The following is a 6,988-nucleotide window of genomic DNA, read 5'->3' on the forward strand; positions in this document are numbered from 1 at the left end:
GGCAGAGATGCTGCTAAACATATTACAGTGCATAGGACAGTTTTCCACAATAACAAATTATCCAGCCCAAAACGTTAATTGTGCTGAAGATGAAAAGCATTGGTCTAAAATATAGGTCGCCAAACTGCAACTGATGGGCGAAATCTGGCTCACATCCTCTTTTGATAAGACCCATGAGCTAACAATGGTTTTATCCTTCTTAAATAGTTGAAAAAAATTTAAATAATATTTGTGACATATGAAAAATATATAAATATAAATTTCAGTTTCTACAAATGAAGTTGTATTTTAACATAGCCACACAGATTGTCTATGGCTGCTTTTTGCCACAACTGTGGAGTTGAAAAGTTTTAACAGGAAATTTTTGGTTCACAAAGCCTAAAATATTTACTATCTGGCCCTTTACAGAAAAAAAATTGTCAATTCCTTTTCTAGAAAGTGCAAAAAAATAAAAATAAAAATAAGGAGAAGGAAAAGAAATTATTCATAGTAAAGTGACCAGAATATTTAGGGGTATGGAAACTATGAGATAGTGAGATGTTCTATTGCTTTAATTTTATTCTTATTTTTATTGATAAAGTAAAAATGAAATTTATTATTTTTACATTGATATCTTCTTTAGTTCTTTCATCTTAGCTTTCCCTACACATGAAGTTGTGGCTCACAACCAGTCTCGAAGTGATAGTCTCAATTTCATGAATGATTGGATCTTTTAAACCTGGTTTATTGGTGTTATGTTTCCTTGTTTTGTTTATTTCATTTTTATGTTTGAGAAAACTTAATTGCTGTTTGTGCTAACGTTAGTTAGTTAAAATATGATCACATTACACTTTCCAACTGAATTTTTATGCTGAACTCTGATGTTACCCTGATTCTTCCCCACCCCCAAACACACCCTTTGTGAATGATTTGTTTTCTCCTGAGGCCTAATATTTATTTACAAATTAATCTTTAATGTTGAGTAATAAATTTTATAGGTTCCTTGATGCTGATTGTTCTACATAAAGTTTTCCTGGTATAATGTATAATTTTGATCTTCAGTTTTACTTATTTCTTCATTTTATGAAAGTATTCATATATTATACTTTTGATCACCATTTTCTTACCTCTTAGAGTCTCTACCTCAGTAACACAAGTTATCTTTATGTTAGAGCCTCTTCTCTGTTTCTATTGTATACTTTCTGGCTGTTTGAATTTTTTTAATTTTAAACTCTTCTTTCTGTTATTTGAGTTTCCGTACGTGTCTGTCACATTTTTGGTTTTTCTAATTCTTGTAGTTCTCAATCCTGGCTGTGTATTAGAATCATCAGTAAAGCTTTTTAAAATCTCAGGGTCCAGGATGTACCCCAGAACTATAAACCAGTAAATACTGAGATAACCCAGACCTTGGTATTTTTAAAGCTTCTGAGATTGTGGCAGTGAGATCCACCATTTTAATATATTTTGATACATAAATGTTTTGGTTTGATTTTTATCTGGGCTAAGAAATTTCCCTTCACTTTTTCTATCGTTTTGTCTTCATGTCCTTTAATACTGTCTTATTAAATTTATGTTCCTATTAAACTCTTCCAGAGCTTGAAGCTCACCTGGATAAGTTGTTTCTGTTCTTCGGAATGCTTTTAACTCCAGAACAGGAATTCTTTTTCTTGTTATATTTGTCTCTTCTTTCTCTCGCCTTCCTTCATTTACTCCAACCCCATCACTTCTTCTTTTATTTGCACATATGCTACATCCATCTTGCCAGTTCTTGTTTATACTTACTAGGGTAGCTATATCCAGAGTTTTTATTTGACATAATCTATAGTAGGTATATTTTTCATTGAGACTTATTTTTGAAGAATAGTTTTTGTTTTTTTTTTTACTAGTTTCTCTTTGAGGTCTGTGTATTGTTTTTCTTTCTTGGTTTGTTCATTTTTTACCCATTTTCCTGACCTGTGGCCTTGTAAATTTGGTGAAGAAGATCTGCACTGGGGCTGAGTATAGCCTTTGCTGGTAGAGAACTGGACTCCACTCTGTCTTCTAGACAATATCTTTGACCTCATTCAGGGGTGTGTCCCACTGTAGTTGATTTTGGCTTATCCTTCTTCTGCAATCAGACACACACAGCGAAATGTGGCATAATATCTTGGGAAATTTTGGTAGTTTTTCTCATCCGTGCTGAGTTCCTAGGGAGGTACCTAGAATTTCCTTACTCAGATTTTTTTTTCTTGACTTTTCCAAGGCTGGATACTTATTTATTCATCCACATCTCTCCAAATTTGAGAGAGCGTAGTGAATAAAAATTCTCAAGATTTTATGAATTCATTTATGTTCTCCTACACTGTGTTCTTTTCTGGGGTTGTGGACAAGGATAAGGGAACTAGCTGAGAGTTTTAGTATAGCAAATGGAATCAGAATCTTCTGTTCATTTACTTGTCTTCTTTTTGTCTTCTTCATTTCAACATCTTTGCCTGAAGTATTTAGTTTAAATTTTGAGACAGATTTTTCATCATAACTTTACAGATCCTTCAGAATAGAAATGTTCATTTTGAAAAAAATGCCAATTAGATTGGCAAGACAATTACTGAAAGTTCAAGCAATATCATTGTGTTGTATCAATCAATAAGTGTGTACTTAAGAGTCTTTGTATTAGTGGCTGTTAAGACTTAATGTTCTCTGGGAATCACTTGAGGTTGTTATTAAGAATTCTAAATCCTTTAATTCAAGTGATCTAGAATGAGGCTTAGTAACCTAAACATTGAACAGTACATTAGATGGTTCTGATGCGGGTAATTTTTGAATCACATTTTGAGAAAAAATGCTTATGTGCTTAGCATTTTACTTGGTATTATGAAGGACTTAAGTAGATGGTTTAGTTTCAGCCCTTAGAATACTTACAAACTAATTTATCATATGCTTGTTATAGATACAAAGCAATTCTAGAATGTAAAATATACTATTAAAAAAAGAGGTTAAATATAGATAAAATTATTAAAAATCCTCAATAAAAGTTGTATAGCTATCAAAATCCAAAATTCAAATTGAAACATATTGTTTCATTTGACTATGTAAAAGTCTATTTGAAAATGGAATACCAGACTCGGTGTGACTATAGAAAATTTTCAGGCCTCACAAAAATTCTATCTGCTCCATGAAACCTTCTGGGTGTTCTTTTCTACTCTCACAACATACACATCATGCTAAGAAATCCTAAAATCCTTTTATGTCCTTTTCAGCAATCATTTTTCTACTGTGCTTCTACCAATCCATGTTCCAGGTTCATATTTCACAAGAGAATACATAGCACATACTCCTTCAGGAAAATTTCTGGGCGTTATCTATTATTATTTTTTTTAATTCTGCATGAAAACACTGCTCTTTGCATATAGTAGATTCCCAATTGAAATTTCTAATAGTAAAGATAAAAGAGCCCAACAAATAAAGCTATGCACATTGCAGAAAGGATAGACATACAATTGCACATGTTCTTTGTGAAGAGATCCAAATTTCTCATGACCAATAAACTTGACATCTTTCAGGGCACTGTATTATCTAGTCTTCTGCTATATCTAAAAATGGACATAGAGATATAGTTTATTTTTCATAAAGAATATAGTGAACATGTAGAATGCATTGAATAGGTATTTTTTTAAAAGAAATAAAGCATATCCTCTGTCTTAAATTTTTTGCAGTGTTGTTGATAGGGGATAAATTGAGATCAAAGGGGAAAAAAGTATGAAACATATTATAATGTTGAACACAGAACTGGTAATATATTCAGTTTATTAAGAAAAACTACATCTTTCCTTGTAATCGGCATTTAAGAAAAAGTATTGACATATACTGGTGGTAAAGAAACACAAAATTCCTCTCAGGTGATGGAAAAACTATGATAAAGATTTTAATAAAAATGATCATTATTGTTGAACTAGTTGTGTAATGGTTGTACTTGGAAATTGTGGGAAACTTACTGGTCTACCAACCTGTGGGTATTGAGTACCTACTCTGAGAAAGTCCTCCTCCTAGCACTCAGTACTATATAGAAGTTTAGGTAATAGTCTGTGCTTTGTAGGAAGTCTACTTAGATAATAGTCTGTACTTCCTACTTGTTAGGAACAATATTTAAAACAGATAGAAATATATTAACAAGACTTCTAGCAACACTTTCTAAAAAAAGGAATTTAATGGGCCATTGAAGGATATTTTTCAAAGAGGAAAGTGTTATTTTCTACATGAGACACTTTTAAAAGTTTATGTTAGGTAGTAATGGTGAAATGAGATGCTATGACAAGTCCGTGAACTCACATTGTCTATACTTGTGTATGTAAAATGGTGCACTCTTAATCTCAGCATCTGGCCTTCTGCTGTACATGGTAATGTCAATTTTGACCTATATAATATCTGTGAGGTTTAAATGAGGGCTAGTATGTAAAATTTTGGTAGGGAATTCAGCATACATTACAAAAACAATGAACATTGATCGGGGTGGTGAAAATAAAAATGATGATGATGACAACTTCAGCAAGGAAGAAGACAGAGAAAAAGCAGCATGAAATGAAGAAGGAGGGAAAGGAAGAAAATTAAAAGTTATATTTTTGGAAAGTCTTTAAGCCCTTTAGCATGTATTAGATGAATAAAAGAATAGAGGGAAAGAAATAGAAGTTTGTGTTACTTAGGAACAAATCAAGGCAACAGAGGAAAAACTGGGGAGAAAAGGATGGATGTGTCAGTTTTCAAAGGAATGTTTGATAGCTTAAACATAAAACTGGGATGACAGCATAATGAAGTGAGCAGAAGAAATAGAGAAGTTGGAGTGAAGGCTTTAGGAGGCAGAAGAAAACAGGTGGGTGCTGTTTCAAAAATATTAGGAAATGATATCAGAAAATATCAATATAGAAGTAACTTGTAAACACTTGGAAATAGAGTTGAAGCTTATATCAGATCAGTTGGCACAGTTTCGAGGCTCATCAGCCTTGCGATAATTTGCAGCTCAAAATTTCGATTAATTTATAAAAGCTTTTCTCCAGTAGTCAGGACATTTTCATCTGAACCTTCTACTCTAACTTTTGATACTCTCAGCCACTCTAGGACTTAGAAGTACCAGCCTTATACATAAAGTAATTAATTTACACACATGCGTGTTCACATACTCATACACACATATATTCATACTCAAATGTTTATTTCTAAAGATAGGCCTGCTTTATTGTGACATCCAGTGGGAAAAAATGAATTCATAGACTTTTCTCCCCTACTCACTGTCTTATAAAAGTCAGTAAGATGCTTATTGTCTCTGTCTATTTATGTGTCTGGAAAATCATATCTATCACACCTAGTAGTAAGGAAACTGAAATGGTTTATAGAAAGTGTTTTTCCACCTGTAAAGGCATAAACATAAGATGGTTGTGGTGAGTCTCACAGAGTAACAACAGATATCAATCAACCCGTTTTTCACCTTAGGTGTTCCTTTGCTTCTTTCATTCTGTACGAATAAAAATAGATTTAAATCTTTTTTTCTGGCAGTTCCTTTCTTTTTTATTCTACCAGCTACATATAGGACAAAGATCTAAAAACATAAACAGGAGACATCTAGATTTATAAATCAGAAATCCAGACTTCCTCTAAATGAGTGAGCATAAAGTATTAGGTTTATGAAAAAAAACGATTGTAAAGGATACCTACAATCTTTTATAAGGTATAGTAAAACCATATTTATTTTATGGCTATCATATCAAGAGCAACATGTGTGCATTTATTGGATAAAGCTTCAAATTGATGAAACATTTCTATTTGTAGAGCATTTTACATACTATTTCCTATTATGAGTTTATTTTCTATTAGCTTCTTGCTCTTACCTAGAAATTCTCTTAACTAACATTGATTGAGTGACATTTATGATGGCCAACTGCCAGGGTAAATATTCTGGGGAAACAAAGAAATAAGCATTATTTCTTCACTTAGAAAAATTATATTTTGTTAACTGACTTCATTTACATATTAGAATTATTTTTATCTATTTAGGACCTAGACTTTTCTCATTATATTTTTAAAAACACTAAATATTAATATAAACCTTCAAATATTTAAGAATTTTTAAAATCAGCATTTCCATTGAACCATGGTTTAAGTTTTTCCAATAAATTGATCAGATAAATATATTGAATCATTTAAAGTTCAGGCATTACATTTTATTGTATTTTTTCCCCAGGATAGTGCAGTGACAGATGAGATTTTAGTATTTTCTAACTAAGATCACATACGATTTTTTAAGGTTAAGTATTATGTTTAAGAAAACAAAAGGCATTATTTCTAATCTTTAGTGAGTAAGAAAGCAGCACTATTTCTGAAGACCTGAAGCCCTATACATTATAAATTTAGTAATTTAACATACTGTAAATGAACCCTGGGATGGTAAAGAGTATAAACATTTATTTTAATAGATTCATGAATCTTTGGGGGGATCTTTGAAAGTAGAGAAAATAGAAATTTTATTTGAATCCTTATCTTGGCTTTCATGCTTTTACTTAACTTATTAAACATACAATTTAACATAAACCAGAAAGATGCTTAAAATTACATAGGCATGCTAATCATGGAAAAAATATATTTCAAGACTGAGACAATAAACAAAATATTTTATCATTACTTTTAAAAATTTTATGATACATTTCTCATAACAAGTGTTGTAATAAAGTTTTTATTGCTTAAACTTAATAAAAAATTTGGGCACTCATAAATTTGTTACAATTAATGTTTGAAGACAAAAATAAAGATCTGTTATTCTTTTAATAAATACCCAAAGTATAAAATACTTCTGTTACAATTCTGGTCCTAATCAGAAGATCTTTTATAAATCTATAAACTATCTCAATAACATTTCAGATTTTTACCTAAAAGATATATTTATTTAGGTTTTATATTTTTTCCATAAAATCTCAGATAACTGAAGTAAAATTTGATATTTGTATTTACTCAGCATTTAAGTGTGATAAGAAGTTCAATTAAAAAT

Source organism: Pteropus medius, unplaced genomic scaffold (genome assembly GCF_902729225.1).
Source record: "Pteropus medius unplaced genomic scaffold, Ma_sr-lr_union100, whole genome shotgun sequence".
Classification (NCBI taxonomy): domain Eukaryota; kingdom Metazoa; phylum Chordata; class Mammalia; order Chiroptera; family Pteropodidae; genus Pteropus; species Pteropus medius.